Consider the following 13,655-nt stretch of genomic DNA (forward strand, 5'->3'; position numbering starts at 1 on the left):
ATTGTGGCAATAATCAATAGCTTACCAACCAAAAAAAGTCCAGGTCCAGATGGATTCACAGCCGAATTCTACCAGAGGTACAAGGAGGAGCTGGTACCATTCCTTCTGAAACTATTCCAATCAATAGAAAAAGAGGGAATCCTCCCTAACTCATTTTATGAGGCCAGCATCATCCTGATACCAAAGCCTGGCAGAGACACAACAAAAAAAGAGAATTTTAGACCAATATCCTTGATGAACATTGATGCAAAAATCCTCAATAAAATACTGGCAAATCGAATCCAGCAGCACATCAAAAAGCTTATCCACCATGATCAAGTGGGCTTCATCCCTGGGATGCAAGGCTGGTTCAATATACGCAAATCAATAAATGTAATCCAGCATATAAACAGAACGAAAGACAAAAACCACATGATTATCTCAATAGATGCAGAAAAGGCCTTTGACAAAATTCAACAACCCTTCATGCTAAAAACTCTCAATAAATTAGGAATTGATGGGACGTATCTCAAAATAATAAGAGCTATTTATGACAAACCCACAGCCAATATCATACTGAATGGGCAAAAACTGGAAGCATTCCCTTTGAAAACTGGCACAAGACAGGGATGCCCTCTCTCACCACTTCTATTCAACATAGTGTTGGAAGTTCTGGCCAGGGCAATTAGGCAGGAGAAGGAAATCAAGGGTATTCAATTAGGAAAAGAGGAAGTCAAATTGTCCCTGTTTGCAGATGACATGATAGTATATCTAGAAAACCCCATTGTCTCAGCCCAAAATCTCCTTAAGCTGATAAGCAACTTCAGCAAAGTCTCAGGATACAAAATCAATGTGCAAAAATCACAAGCATTCTTATACATCAATAACAGACAAACAGAGAGCCAAATCATGAGTGAACTCCCATTCACAATTGCTTCAAAGAGAATAAAATACCTAGGAATCCAACTTACAAGGGATGTGAAAGACCTCTTCAAGGAGAACTACAAACCACTGCTCAAGGAAATAAAAGAGGATACAAACAAATGGAAGAACATTCCATGCTCATGGGTAGGAAGAATCAATATCATGAAAATGGCCATCCTTCCCAAGGTAATTTACAGATTCAATGCCATCCCCATCAAACTACCAATGACTTTCTTCACAGAATTGGAAAAAACTACTTTAAAGTTCATATGGAACCAAAAAAGAGCCCGCATCGCCAAGTCAATCCTAAGCCAAAAGAACGAAGCTGGAGGCATCACACTACCTGACTTCAAACTATACTACAAGGCTACAGTAACCAAAACAGCATGGTACTGGTACCAAAACAGAGATATAGATCAATGGAACAGAACAGAGCCGTCAGAAATAATGCCACATATCTACAAGTATCTGATCTTTGACAAACCTGAGAAAAACAAGCAATGGGGAAAGGATTCCCTATTTAATAAATGGTGCTGGGAAAACTGGCTAGCCATATGTAGAAAGCTGAAACTGGATCCCTTCCTTACACCTTATACAAAAATCAATTCAAGATGGATTAAAGACTTAAATGTTAGACCTAAAACCATAAAAACCCTAGAAGAAAACCTAGGCATTACCATTCAGGACATAGGCATGGGCAAGGACTTCATGTCTAAAACACCAAAAGCAATGGCAACAAAAGCCAAAATTGACAAATGGGATCTAATTAAACTCAAGAGCTTCTGCACAGCAAAAGAAACTACCATCAGAGTGAACAGGCAACCTACAAAATGGGAGAAAATTTTCGCAACCTACTCATCTGACAAAGGGCTAATATCCAGAATCTACAATGAACTCCAACAAATTTACAAGAAAAAAACAAACAACCCCATCAAAAAGTGGGCAAAGGACATGAACAGACACTTCTCAAAAGAAGACATTGATGCAGCCAAAAAACACATGAAAAAATGCTCACCATCACTGGCTATCAGAGAAATGCAAATCAAAACCACAATGAGATACCATCTCACACCAGTTAGAATGGCAATCATTAAAAAGTCAGGAAACAACAGGTGCTGGAGAGGATGTGGAGAAATAGGAACACTTTTACACTGTTGGTGGGACTGTAAACTAGTTCAACCCTTGTGGAAGTCAGTGTGGCGATTCCTCAGGGATCTAGAACTAGAAATTCCATTTGACCCAGCCATCCCGTTACTGGGTATATACCCAAAGGACTATAAATCATGCTGCTATAAAGACACATGCACACGTATGTTTATTGCGGCATTATTCACAATAGCAAAGACTTGGAACCAACCCAAATGTCCAACAATGATAGACTGGATTAAGAAAATGTGGCACATATACACCATGGAATACTATGCAGCCATAAAAAATGATGAGTTCACGTCCTTTGTAGGGACATGGATGAAATTGGAAATCATCATTCTCAGTAAACTATCGCAAGAACAAAAAACCAAACACCGCATATTCTCACTCATAGGTGGGAATTGAACAATGAGAACACATGGACACAGGAAGGGGAACATCACACTCTGGGGACTGTTGTGGGGTGGGGGGAGGGGGGAGGGATAGCATTGGGAGATATACCTAATGCTAGATGACGAGTTGGTGGGTGCAGCGCACCAGCATGGCACATGTATACATATGTAACTTACCTGCACATTGTGCACATGTAGCATAAAACCTAAAGTATAATAATAATAATAATAATAATAATAATAAAAGAAAAAAAAAATTGCAAACATATTCAGACTGTCTGAAACATAAACAATAAAAATAAAATTTAAAAAATTAAAAAAAAAAAAAAAAAAGAAATGCTAGTCTGTTGACCTTGGACAGAGGACCGTGGGTTGGGGCACACTGTAACAGGTACAATGCGGGGTGAATAAAGTACACCTGGGGTAATAAAGGCTCTAAATTTGTTTTATAAAAAAAAAAAAAAAAAAAAAAAAAAAAAAAAAAAATTTACCAGCAGAGCATGTATACCAACTTTTGCTTTCAGAGTAATGATACAATGTAGGTCATTCATAAACCCCAATGGCAACAAAATGGCGGGTGTGGAATAGAGTTTGCTAAGGTCAGTTTACAATTGATTCCTATCTATTAAGGATCTACAAAAGGCAGAAACATCTTCATTTTAGGTTTTTTCACCTAGATTTAAGAATGCAACAATTGTCAGAGTAGAGAATGTATGCTCTTCATGAAAAATATTGCTCTGCAAATCTCCAATTAGCAATGCAGCAAAAAGAAAATCCAGAACTTGAGAAGGAATATATATTAAGAATACAGATTTATGATTTCAGAAAGCAAAATCTTTTATAACCATTTTGTCCTAAAATAATTTGCTAATATATTTTCCTCTAAAGGATTCTTAAAAGACTTGTGTCAATGGTGTCAGATTTATTCATTAAAGTTATTGCGGAATATATTTGTTTTATAAAATTTAAAAATCATTAATAAAATAATGTGTTTTCTTTTCAAAAAAAAAAAAAAAACTACTGATTTTTGCATACTGACCTTGTATCCTGTGACCATGCTAAATTATTAGAGGAAATTATTAGTTCTGGTGACTTTTAAAAATAGATTCCTTAAGGTTTTCTATAAAAAGGATCATGTCAAATGCAAATTGTTATACTTCTTTTCCAATATGTGTACTTTTATTTCTTTTTTTCTTTCCTTACTGCACTAGCTAGGACCTCCAACAGAAGATGAAAGAGGACATCACACTTTACTACTAATCTTAGAGGCAAGTTATTTGGTTTTTCACCATTACATGTTGATGTTACCTGTGGATTTTACACAGATGCCCCTCAGCAAGTTGAGGAAGTTGCCTTTTATTTCTAGTTTGGTGATAGTTTTTGGTACAAATGGCTGGTGGATTTTTCTGAAATGCTTACTCTATCTATTGAGATGATGAAATGGTTTTATTCTTTATTTTGTTGATATGATGAATTACATTGATTTTCTAATGTTAAACCTTGTATATCTGGGATATATCCCAGTTGATCTGATGTATCATCTTCTTACCAAATGCCATTTACTAATATTTTGGTAAGGATGTTTGGATTTATATTGCATTTATAAAAGATATTGGAACACCAGGTGCAGTGGCTCATGCCTGTAATCCCAAGACTTTGGGAGGCCAAGGCAGGCGTATCACGAGGTCAGGAGTTCCAGACCAGCCTGGCCAATATGGTGAAACCCCATTGCTACTAAAAATACAAAAATTAGCCAGGTGTGGTGGTGCACACCTGTAGTCCCAGCTACTCGGAAGGCTGAGGCAGGAGGATCTCTTGAACCCGGGAGGCAGAGGTTGCAGTGAGCCAAGATTGCACCACCACACTGTAGCCTGGGCAACAGAGCGAGACTCTGTCTCAGAAAAAAAAAAAAAAAAAGATATTGGGGCTGGGCATAGTGGCTCACGCCTGTAATCCCAGCACTGTGGGAGGCTGAGGTGGGTGGATCATGAGGTCAGGAGATGGCAGGCAGATCATCTGAGGTCAGGGGTTCGAGACCAGCCTGGCCAACATGGTGAAACCCTGTCTCTACTAAAAATACAAAACTTAGCAGGGCACGGTGGCACGCACCTGTAATCCCAGCTACTCAGGAGGCTGACGCAGGAGAATCGCTTGAACCTGGGAGGGGGAGGTTGGACTGAGCCGAGATTGAGTCACTGCACCCCAGCCTGGCAAAAGAGTTACACTCTGCTTCAAAAAAGAAAAAAAAAAAAAAAAAAAAGGAAAAAACAAATCCACCCCCATGATCTAATCATCTCCCACCACGCCCTACGCCCTATCTCCAACACTGGGGATTACATTTCAACATGAAATTTGGGTGGGGACAAATATCCAAACTATATCAACAATCTATTTAAATGTTAATTTTGAGTTAAGCTAGAAAAGGAACTCTGCTGGCCAGGCACGGTGGCTCACGCCTGTAAACCCAGCACTTTGGGAGGCCCAGACGGGTGGATCACAAGGTCAGGAGATCGAGACCATCCTGGCTAACACGGTGAAACCCCGTCTCTTACTAAAAATACAAAAAATTAGCCAGGCGTGGTGGCGGGCACCTGTAGTCCCAGCTACTCGGAGGCTGAGGCAGGAGAATGGCGTGAACCCGGGGGGCGGAGCTTGCAGCGAACCGAGATTGCGCCACTGCACTCCAGCCTGGGCAACAAGAGCGAGAGACTCCATCTCAAAAAAAAAAAAAAAAAAAAAAAGAGAAAAAAGAAAGGGAACTCTACAATAATATATTTCCATCTAACTCCCTCAACTCATAGTGTTGTATATCAGATCTATAGGTATGATAAACCTATCAATAAAGTATTGTTTTTACTTTAAATATTGATGTCTTTTAAAGAGATTACAAGAAAGAAAATAAAAAATAAATTAGTATTTTATACTTATTGATATCTACTGTTTCTAGTGCTCTTCATTCCTTCCTGTATATCCTTTAGCATTTTTCCCCCCATATCCCCACCCCTTTAGTATTTCTTTTAATATAGGTCCCCTGGTAACAAATTTCCTCAGATTTTTGTTCCCCCGGAAATGTCTTTACGATACTTTCATTTCAGAAGGACAGTTTTGCTAGATATAAAATTCTTGGTGTATTTTTTTTCTTCAGCACTTTGTGTCATTTCAATATATGCAGCATTTATACTGTCTGATGAGAAGTCAGCTTTTAATCTTATCATTCTTCTGTATGTAACATCATTTTTCTCTGGGTGCTTTCAAGATTTTGTCTTTATCTTTGGCTTTCATTAGCTTAAATATGATAGGTCTATGTGTTCATCTGTGTTCATCCTGCTCTTGGTTTATTAAGCTTCTTGGATCTGTACATGAATGCTTTTCACCACATTTGAGAAGTTTTTAGCTATTACTGTGTCAAATGTTTAGGTGTTTCCTTTCTATTTGTCTTCTTGGATTCCAATTTCACATATACTGGACAACCTCATATCATCCCACAAGTCACTGAGATTTCTGTTCAATTTTTTCTATGATTTTTGGATTGGGTAATTTCTACTAATTTATATTTCAGTTTACTGGTTCTTTCTATTGCCATACCTAAAGTTATGTTGAGACCATGTAGCCAATAAAAATTTTTTCACCTATTTTGCTTGTCAGCTTAGAGTTTCCATTTTTGTAGTTTCCATTTCTCTGTAAAGATTTCCTGTCTGGGGCTGGGTGTGGTGGTGGCTCATGCCCGTAATTCTAGCACTTTGGGAAGCTGGGGAGGGGGAGCAGGGGATCACTTGAGCCTAGGAGTTTGAGACCAGCCTGGGCAAAATAGTGAGACCCTATCTCTACAAAAAAGTTAAAAAGTGAGCTGAGCGTGGCGAAGTGTGCCTGTAGTCACAGCCACTTCAGAAGCTGAGATGGGAGGATTGCTTGAGCCCAGGAAGGCTGCAGTGAGCTGTGATGGCACCCACTGCACTCCAGCCTGGGTGACACAGCAAGACCCTGACTAAAAAAAAAAATTTCTGTCTGTGCATCACTAACCCTGTATTTTCTCTTAATTCTGACACATTTCTCTTTCATTGTCTGAACACATTTTTAATAGCTTTTTAAAAAATTGTTTAAAAAACTAACAAAATTTGTCATTTTAACCATTTCATGGTAGCTGTTTAAATTTGCTGTCTGCTAAAGCCAACATATGGTTCCTCCTGGTGCTATTGACTGCCTTAGTTCCTAAGGATCTCACCTTCCCTTTTCTTTCCATGTGCAGTAATGATGGATAAAAACAATATTGTTGATAATACGTTGCAGCAACACTGCATAGAGGGTTAGGTACTCTGTTTTATAGGTAAGAGCTATGTGCTGCAATTTGACTAAATTCACTTACAAACTGATTTCTACTCTGTTCTTATGGCTTCCACTTTTTATTTTATTTTTTTGAGACAGTCTCACTCTGTCACCCAGGCTGGAGTGCAATGGCATGATCTCGGCTCACTGCAACCTCTGCCTCCCCTGGGTTCAAGCAATTCTCCTGCCTGAGCCTCCTGAGTAGCTGGGATTACGGCACCCACCACCATCTCTGGCTAATTTTTGTATTTTTAGTAGAGATGGGGTTTCGCCATGTTGGCCAGGCTGGTCTGGAACTCCTGGCCTCAAGCAATCGTCCACCTCAGCCTCCCAAAGTGCTGGGATTATAGGCGTGAGCCACTGTACCCAGCCTTTTTTTTTTTTTTTTTCTTTTTTAAGCCCATCAGCTATCATTAGTATTAGTGTATTTTATGTGTGGTCCAAGACAATTCTTCTTCTTCTAATGTGGCCCAGGGAACAGACTGGACACCCCTAAATAATCCCTAAGACCCTGAGAGGCCTACCATGGTTCCCTGGATGGTACCGACACAAATGGGAATTCAGAAAAGAAGGAACTTAGCGGGCACTGGGATGAATGGCCGTAGAAGGCCATAAGGATGGGTCGTGGAAGTGGGACTCGAAGGGTGGACCATGGCTGGCTGGGGAATGCACTCCAGGGGGTGACAGCATGAGCGAACCCAGTGTGGGAGAAAATCTCACAGCCTGGTGGCAGGGGAGGTGCAGAGGGCAGACCTAACAAGAACAGGGAGGCTGGGCCGGTATAAGAAATAAGTGGAGATCAGATTGGAAGAGGATGGTGAGGACAGTGGTTACCAAGACACTTGCCATTCAGGAAAAGCCCACCGGGGGAATTACTGGATCAGGGAGAATCCAGGTATAGTAGAGCAGGGTGTTAGCAGCAAAGACACTTAAGAGAAAAAAAAAATTGCAGGCCACTGGAGAAAGTACTCATTAACAGAAAGACTGGAAGTGGAGCCTAGAGCCAAAGACAACGTAAGCTAGGAACCTTTGTTAGATCAGACCTGGTTGAGAAAGAGAAACAGGGAGGATGGGAGCGAATAGGGGGTAGAGGAGAGAGAGAACACACCTTCCTGGTGTAGAGGAAAGAATTTGGAAACTACCAAGGAAATCCTGAAAGGAGGAGTCAGCTGAGTCCCTGCTGACTTGGTTTCTCTTTCTATTGTGACCTCAGACAGAGAGGTAGAGATGTGCACAGGAAGACTGGCAACGAACACACTGAGTTCAATGCAGAAATACCCAGTCACAGGCTGGGGCTTCTTACTCTAACAGTTCCAGCCTAAAACGCCAGAAAAATAGTGGAAACACCAAAGCAGGAAAGTTGAATTAAGCCACTTGGCATGGAGAAGGTGACAGACACACACGGTATCGCTGAAGGCTCTTGTAAGCGTCTCCAAGGTTGACAGCCGGCACAGAGTACAATTTGTTCCACTACACTTGGCCACATTCTTGGGCCTACTAGATGCCAAATGCCACTAGCTTTACAACAGCTCTCTGCTGACTAAAAGCTTTTATAAGCCAAATGAAGTTGCTTCCAATTTACATTAAATGTGTACTTCTTGGCTGGAGAAATTTGTCACTGTTAATCATTTACTTTTGTACAAAACAACCTTTATTCTATTACATGATTAATAATTCTTCTAATGTCATAACCACCCAAATATATATCAAAACCACAAGGACACACACATTCCACAAGTTTGAGCAAATCTTCTCCATGTTATTTCTGTGGGACATGGGACCAGTCGCATCCAGGCTGGTAGGACAACATTCTTATTATTAAGTAAAGCATGTCACAGCACCAGGAAGCCCAGCTCTCCAGCAACTTCACAAGTTTCTGAGCACTAATGACACATGGCATTGTGGTCAGACTGCCACCTCTGTATACCAACCACGGGCCAGTTACTTTACATTCTTTCTGGTCAGTGGGACAACTCATAACATAGGAGCAATTATCATCCCGTGTGTGTGGATGAGGACTCCTGAGGCTCAGAAGGTGCATGGTATGCCCTGGTTGACACAGCCAAGGTGACACATGGCTACACTATGGCTTTCTAACCAAGGTCCAGCTTCCCTTTCTTCCTAACCGTGCCCAATTGCATTAGGGGTGGCCATGTGCCCAGCTGAAGTACACATTTCCAAGGCTGCTTAAACCCCCATGACCGAGTAACTGGGTCCTGACCGGGGAGGTGTTGGGGAAGCTCCTTGACAAAAGAGCCAGAGCCAGAGCCAGAGCATCCTTCCCTGGCTCAGACCTGGAACACCATTGCAGAGGTGCCGTCTGGTGCACGCCAAGATGGAGTCACTTGCTAAGGGTGGCAGAGAGAGAGAGAAGGTGCCTATTCCTGATGACGCTGTGGACTGCTGTGCCACCACAGCCTGCTCATCTTCAGCATCCTTCTTACTCTACCTCTGGGCGTTAGGCCTCTGCAGTGGCATCAGCTACCAGTAGCTTGATTTAGTGCTTCTGTCTGCTTCTGACACCTGGGGCCGCTGCTGAGCCTACACAGCTAGGCTTGTTGCTGGGGGAGGATACAGAAGGGAGAAGAATTTCCTGCCGTTTCCCACAGTACAGGAAAGTCATCAAGAACTCTTAGGAAAAAAAAGGCATCCGCTAACAAATAAGTCAATTATAGAAGACTACAAATTGTAAAAATTTAACTATGAAAAAAATCTCCCTTCTAAATACACTACTACAAAATAATTATATCTAAGATGGGGCTGAGCACAGTGGCTCATGCCTGTAACGCCAACACTTTGGTAGGCCAGGGCGGGAGGATCACTTGAGGCCAGGAATTTCAGACCAGCCCGAGAAACATAGCAAGACTCCATCTCTATTGACAAGAACAAACCAAACCAAACCAAAACAAAATAAAAAAGCAAGAAAAATCTAAAACGAGTAAAACCTAATATATAAAAGATTGCATGATAAATGTGGCTTTAATTCAAGAGCTATGAATTTCTGGCAAGTAAATTTTAAGGCCAAAATAAAGAGAAGCTGGGTAGTGACTATGATAATGGATGTGGCATTTTTTTTTAATTTTGAAATCATCATAACCCTATTAAAAATAGTTCTAAAAGATAGCATTGTTAAATGTCATAAAACATTCTACTGCCTTGTTGGTTTTCCCCCTATTTACATCTTTGTTGGTTTTCTCTATTTACATCCACAAGCGGTTTGGCAATGACAGAAACAGTTTAAATGAAGCCCCCACACAGAATTGCTTGCAGACTGGAGACCCAGAACTCGGAGCCCCTCTCCCAGGGCCCCATCCATCAAGCCAGGCAAAATCGGGGTTCCAGGCAACAAAAACCATCAATCTTGACTGTACACGAGTTCCCGCCTAGATCTCTACAACCACATGACAGCAAATAATCTCGGCAGTAAACTGTTTGGTGTGACACAACAGGCATTAAGTGAACAATATTTATGATCTCCAATATTTTTCACATTATAGCCCACATAAAAAATGCTAATATCTGTACTGCACACTGGGATAGAAGAGCAGGTTGCTCGCAATGGAGGGACCCAGCTCCCAAAGGGCTGCAGGGACCAACACCACAGCACACAAGTAGCCAGTGATTCCTAGAGCCCACCTAGGACCTGCGCCACTCACAAAGGTAAGTCATTCAGGGAGCAGAGAAAAGGCATTTCCTCAAAAGCCCCCTCCCCCTTTTTTCGGGGAACAGAGTCTTGCTCTGTCGCCCAGGCTGGAGTGCAGTGGCGCGATCTTGGCTCACTGCAACCTCTGCTTCCCAGGTTCAAGTGATTCTTGTGCCTCAGCCTCCTAAGTAGCTGGGACTACAAGCGTGTGCCACCACACCTGGATAATTTTTGTATTTTTAATAGACGGGTTTCACCATGTTGGCCAGAGTGGTCTCGAACACCCGACCTCGGATGATCCACCCCTCTCAGCCTCCCAAAGTGCTGGGATTACAGGGGTGAGCCACCACACCTGGCTTAATTTTTGTATTTTTAGTAGAGACGGGGTTTCGTCATGTTGGCCAGGCTATTATCAAACTCCTGACCTGACAAGATCCATCCACCTCAACCTCCCAAAGTGCTGGGATTACAGGCGTGAGCCACTGCACCTGGCCAAAAACCCATTTTAACAGGAAAGTGGGTCCAGTCTCAGGCAATAAGAGCCTCCCCACTCACCGCCAAAATGAGAGCTTTCTAGTACTTAAAACTGGAGAACCATTACTACTTTCTATTATCACACACATCCATTACTGCAATTAAGAATACAAAGCCCAGCCCTTGCGGTGGCTCACGCCTGTAATCCCAGCACTTTGGGAGGCCGAGGTGAGCAGATCACGAGGTCAGGAGTTCAAGACCAGACTGGCCAGCATGGTGAAACCCTGTCTCTATTAAAAATACAAAAATTAGCCCGGCATGGTGGCGCGTGCCTGTAATCCCAGCTACTTAGGAGGCTGAAGCAGGAGAATTGCTTGAACCTGGGACACGGGGGTTGCAGTGAGCCGAGATGGCGCCACTGCACTCCAGCCTGGGGGACAGAGCAAAACTCCGTCTCAAAAAAAAAAAACAACAACAAAAAAGCCAACTATTAAACTGACAGTTGCTTCTAGTTTTTAGTAGTAGTAGTGATAATATTCATCGTTAGCAGTGTTGGAAGTATAAATTCAATTGAATGATTTTTAAAAACCCACTTGACACTACAAATAAGAATGGTAAAAATCCTCTCAACATTTATGCTAGTAATTCCATTCCTAAAATGTATTCTAAGGAAGTCAGTAATATCCATAAGAATGTGTGTAGAAGAATGTTCGTGACCAGCTCTTTACAATAAATTATGGGACATCTATTTGAACAATGGAATACAATGCAGATGTTAAAAATCATATTTTAGGACCGGGTGTGGTGGCTCAGGCCTGTAATCTCAGCACTCTGGGAGGCCAAGGCAGGTGGATCACCTGAGGTCAGGAGTTCAAGACCAGCCTGGCCAACATGGTGAAACCCCATCTCTACAAAAATACAAAAATTAGCCCGGCATGATGGTGGGTGCCTGTAATTCCAGCTACTCAGGAGGCTGATGGGGGAGAATCGCTTGAACCCCAGAGGAGGAGGTTGCAGTGAGCCAGATCGTGCCATTGCATTCCAGCCTGGGCAACACAGCAAGACTCCATCTCAAAAATAATAATAATTTTAAAAATCATATTTTAAAAGACTATTTAATGGAATGAAAATGTTTATGACGTAATGCTTGCCTCTGTGCTTCTCTGTCAGGTGTTTTTGAGAGCTTGCACAGGTCTCGGTCTTAGAAAGTGGCGACTAGAACAAAGCCACTGTCTCACAGGCCTTAAAATCTACACAGGGAGACGCACAACTACTTAACAGCAGATTCTGATAAACACTGGGGGAGAAAATTATGGTGTCATGGGAGAGAACGAGGGACCTAATTTTGACTGGGGGCTCAGAAAAGGCTTTTCTGAATCACAGACCCAAAGATGAGCCCTGAGGAGAAGTGGGCCTGGTCCTGCAGCGGGGCCAGCACTGGGCAGCCTGAGAGACAGGCAGAGTGGGCAGGGCCAGGGCAGGCAGGGCCAGGGTGGTCAGGGCCAGGGTGGGCCTGCCAGCAGCTGGGATCCTGCAGCTACAGGTGGGTCCTGCCTGCCAACTCCTGGGCACCATCCTGAGGCCAGAGAAAAGGTTTCCAGAAGGGAAATGAGCGGGGGCCAGACACGGTGGCCCACGTTTGTAGTCCCAGCTACTTGGGTGGACTGCTTGAGCCCAGGAGTTTGAGGCTGCAGTAAGCCATGATCATGCCACTGCACTCCAGTCTGGGTGACAAAGCAAGACCCTGTCTCAAAAACCAAAACAAATCAGACTGAGGAGGGTACTGTGCAGGGAAGGCCGGAGAAAGACGCAGAAGAGGCAGCCAGGAGCCACCAAGATCCCAGGAGCAAAGGTGGTGCCTGTACCGGGGGCAGGAGAGGCCAGTACACGAGGTGCTTCTGAGGAGAACTGACTGGGGTGATCTGATGGGCCACAGGACCTCAATTCTGTTACACAAAATGTGTGTGTGTGGTATATGTATTATATAGTTTAATATATAATTCCATCTTTTTTTTTTTTTAATTAAAAAAAATAGGGTCTTGCTGTTGCCCAGGCTGGCCTTGAACTTAGAAGCTCAAGCAATCCTCCTGCCTCAGCCGACCAGGGTGTTGAGATTACCGGTGTGAGTCACTGCACCCCACCTATTATATCTCTCTTTTTCTTTTCAGTCTCTGTAGAGACCGTCAAAAATTGCCAGTGCTGACTACATTTCAAGTTGTTATGGCGGGGTATTGGAAAGTCTCCAATTAGCAATAATCGCACCTTGGATAAACCTCATTGGCTATGATACTGCCACTGTGCAAAGCTTTATCTACTTTTGTAATTAGAAAAAAGTTGTCCAGTTTTATACCAACATGTTAACAGCAGTCTTACCAGGAGGCCGAGGCGGGCAGATCACCTGAGGTCGGGAGTTCTAGACCATCATGGAGAAACCCCGTCTCTACTAAAATTACAAAAAAATTAGCCAGGTGTGGTGGCGCATGCCTGTAATCCCGGCTCCTCGAGAGACTGAGGCATGGCAGATTGCTTGAACCCGGGAGGAGGAGGTTGCAATGAGCTGAGATCGCCCCACTGCACTCCAGCCTAGGCACAGAGCGAGATTCCATCTCAAGAAAACAAAAACTAAGAGAAAGGCTTAAGGGGAGAGGGGATTATGACACAGATGGGCATGCTTTGCTTGTGTCTTGTCAAAGTAATTTAAATTCCTACATTAAAAAGATATGTGGTTTGCCTTTTGGAAGAGCCAAATTTGAAAGCCACTAAGAAAAAAA

The 13,655-nt window shown here is 42.7% G+C and overlaps 1 protein-coding gene and 1 non-coding gene across 2 annotated transcripts in view; both read right to left on the minus strand.

Annotated features, from left to right (window-relative positions):
• Positions 1 to 13,655, minus strand: part of LATS2 (large tumor suppressor kinase 2) — a 94,468-nt gene that overhangs the window by 58,140 nt on the left and 22,673 nt on the right. The gene's annotated exons all lie outside the window — the stretch shown is intronic.
• LOC129012048 (U4 spliceosomal RNA) lies at positions 13,053 to 13,191 on the minus strand. Its single transcript, XR_008493543.1, has one exon. It is a non-coding gene; the product is annotated as a U4 spliceosomal RNA (small nuclear RNA).

Source organism: Pongo pygmaeus, chromosome 14 (assembly GCF_028885625.2).
Source record: "Pongo pygmaeus isolate AG05252 chromosome 14, NHGRI_mPonPyg2-v2.0_pri, whole genome shotgun sequence".
NCBI lineage: Eukaryota > Metazoa > Chordata > Mammalia > Primates > Hominidae > Pongo > Pongo pygmaeus.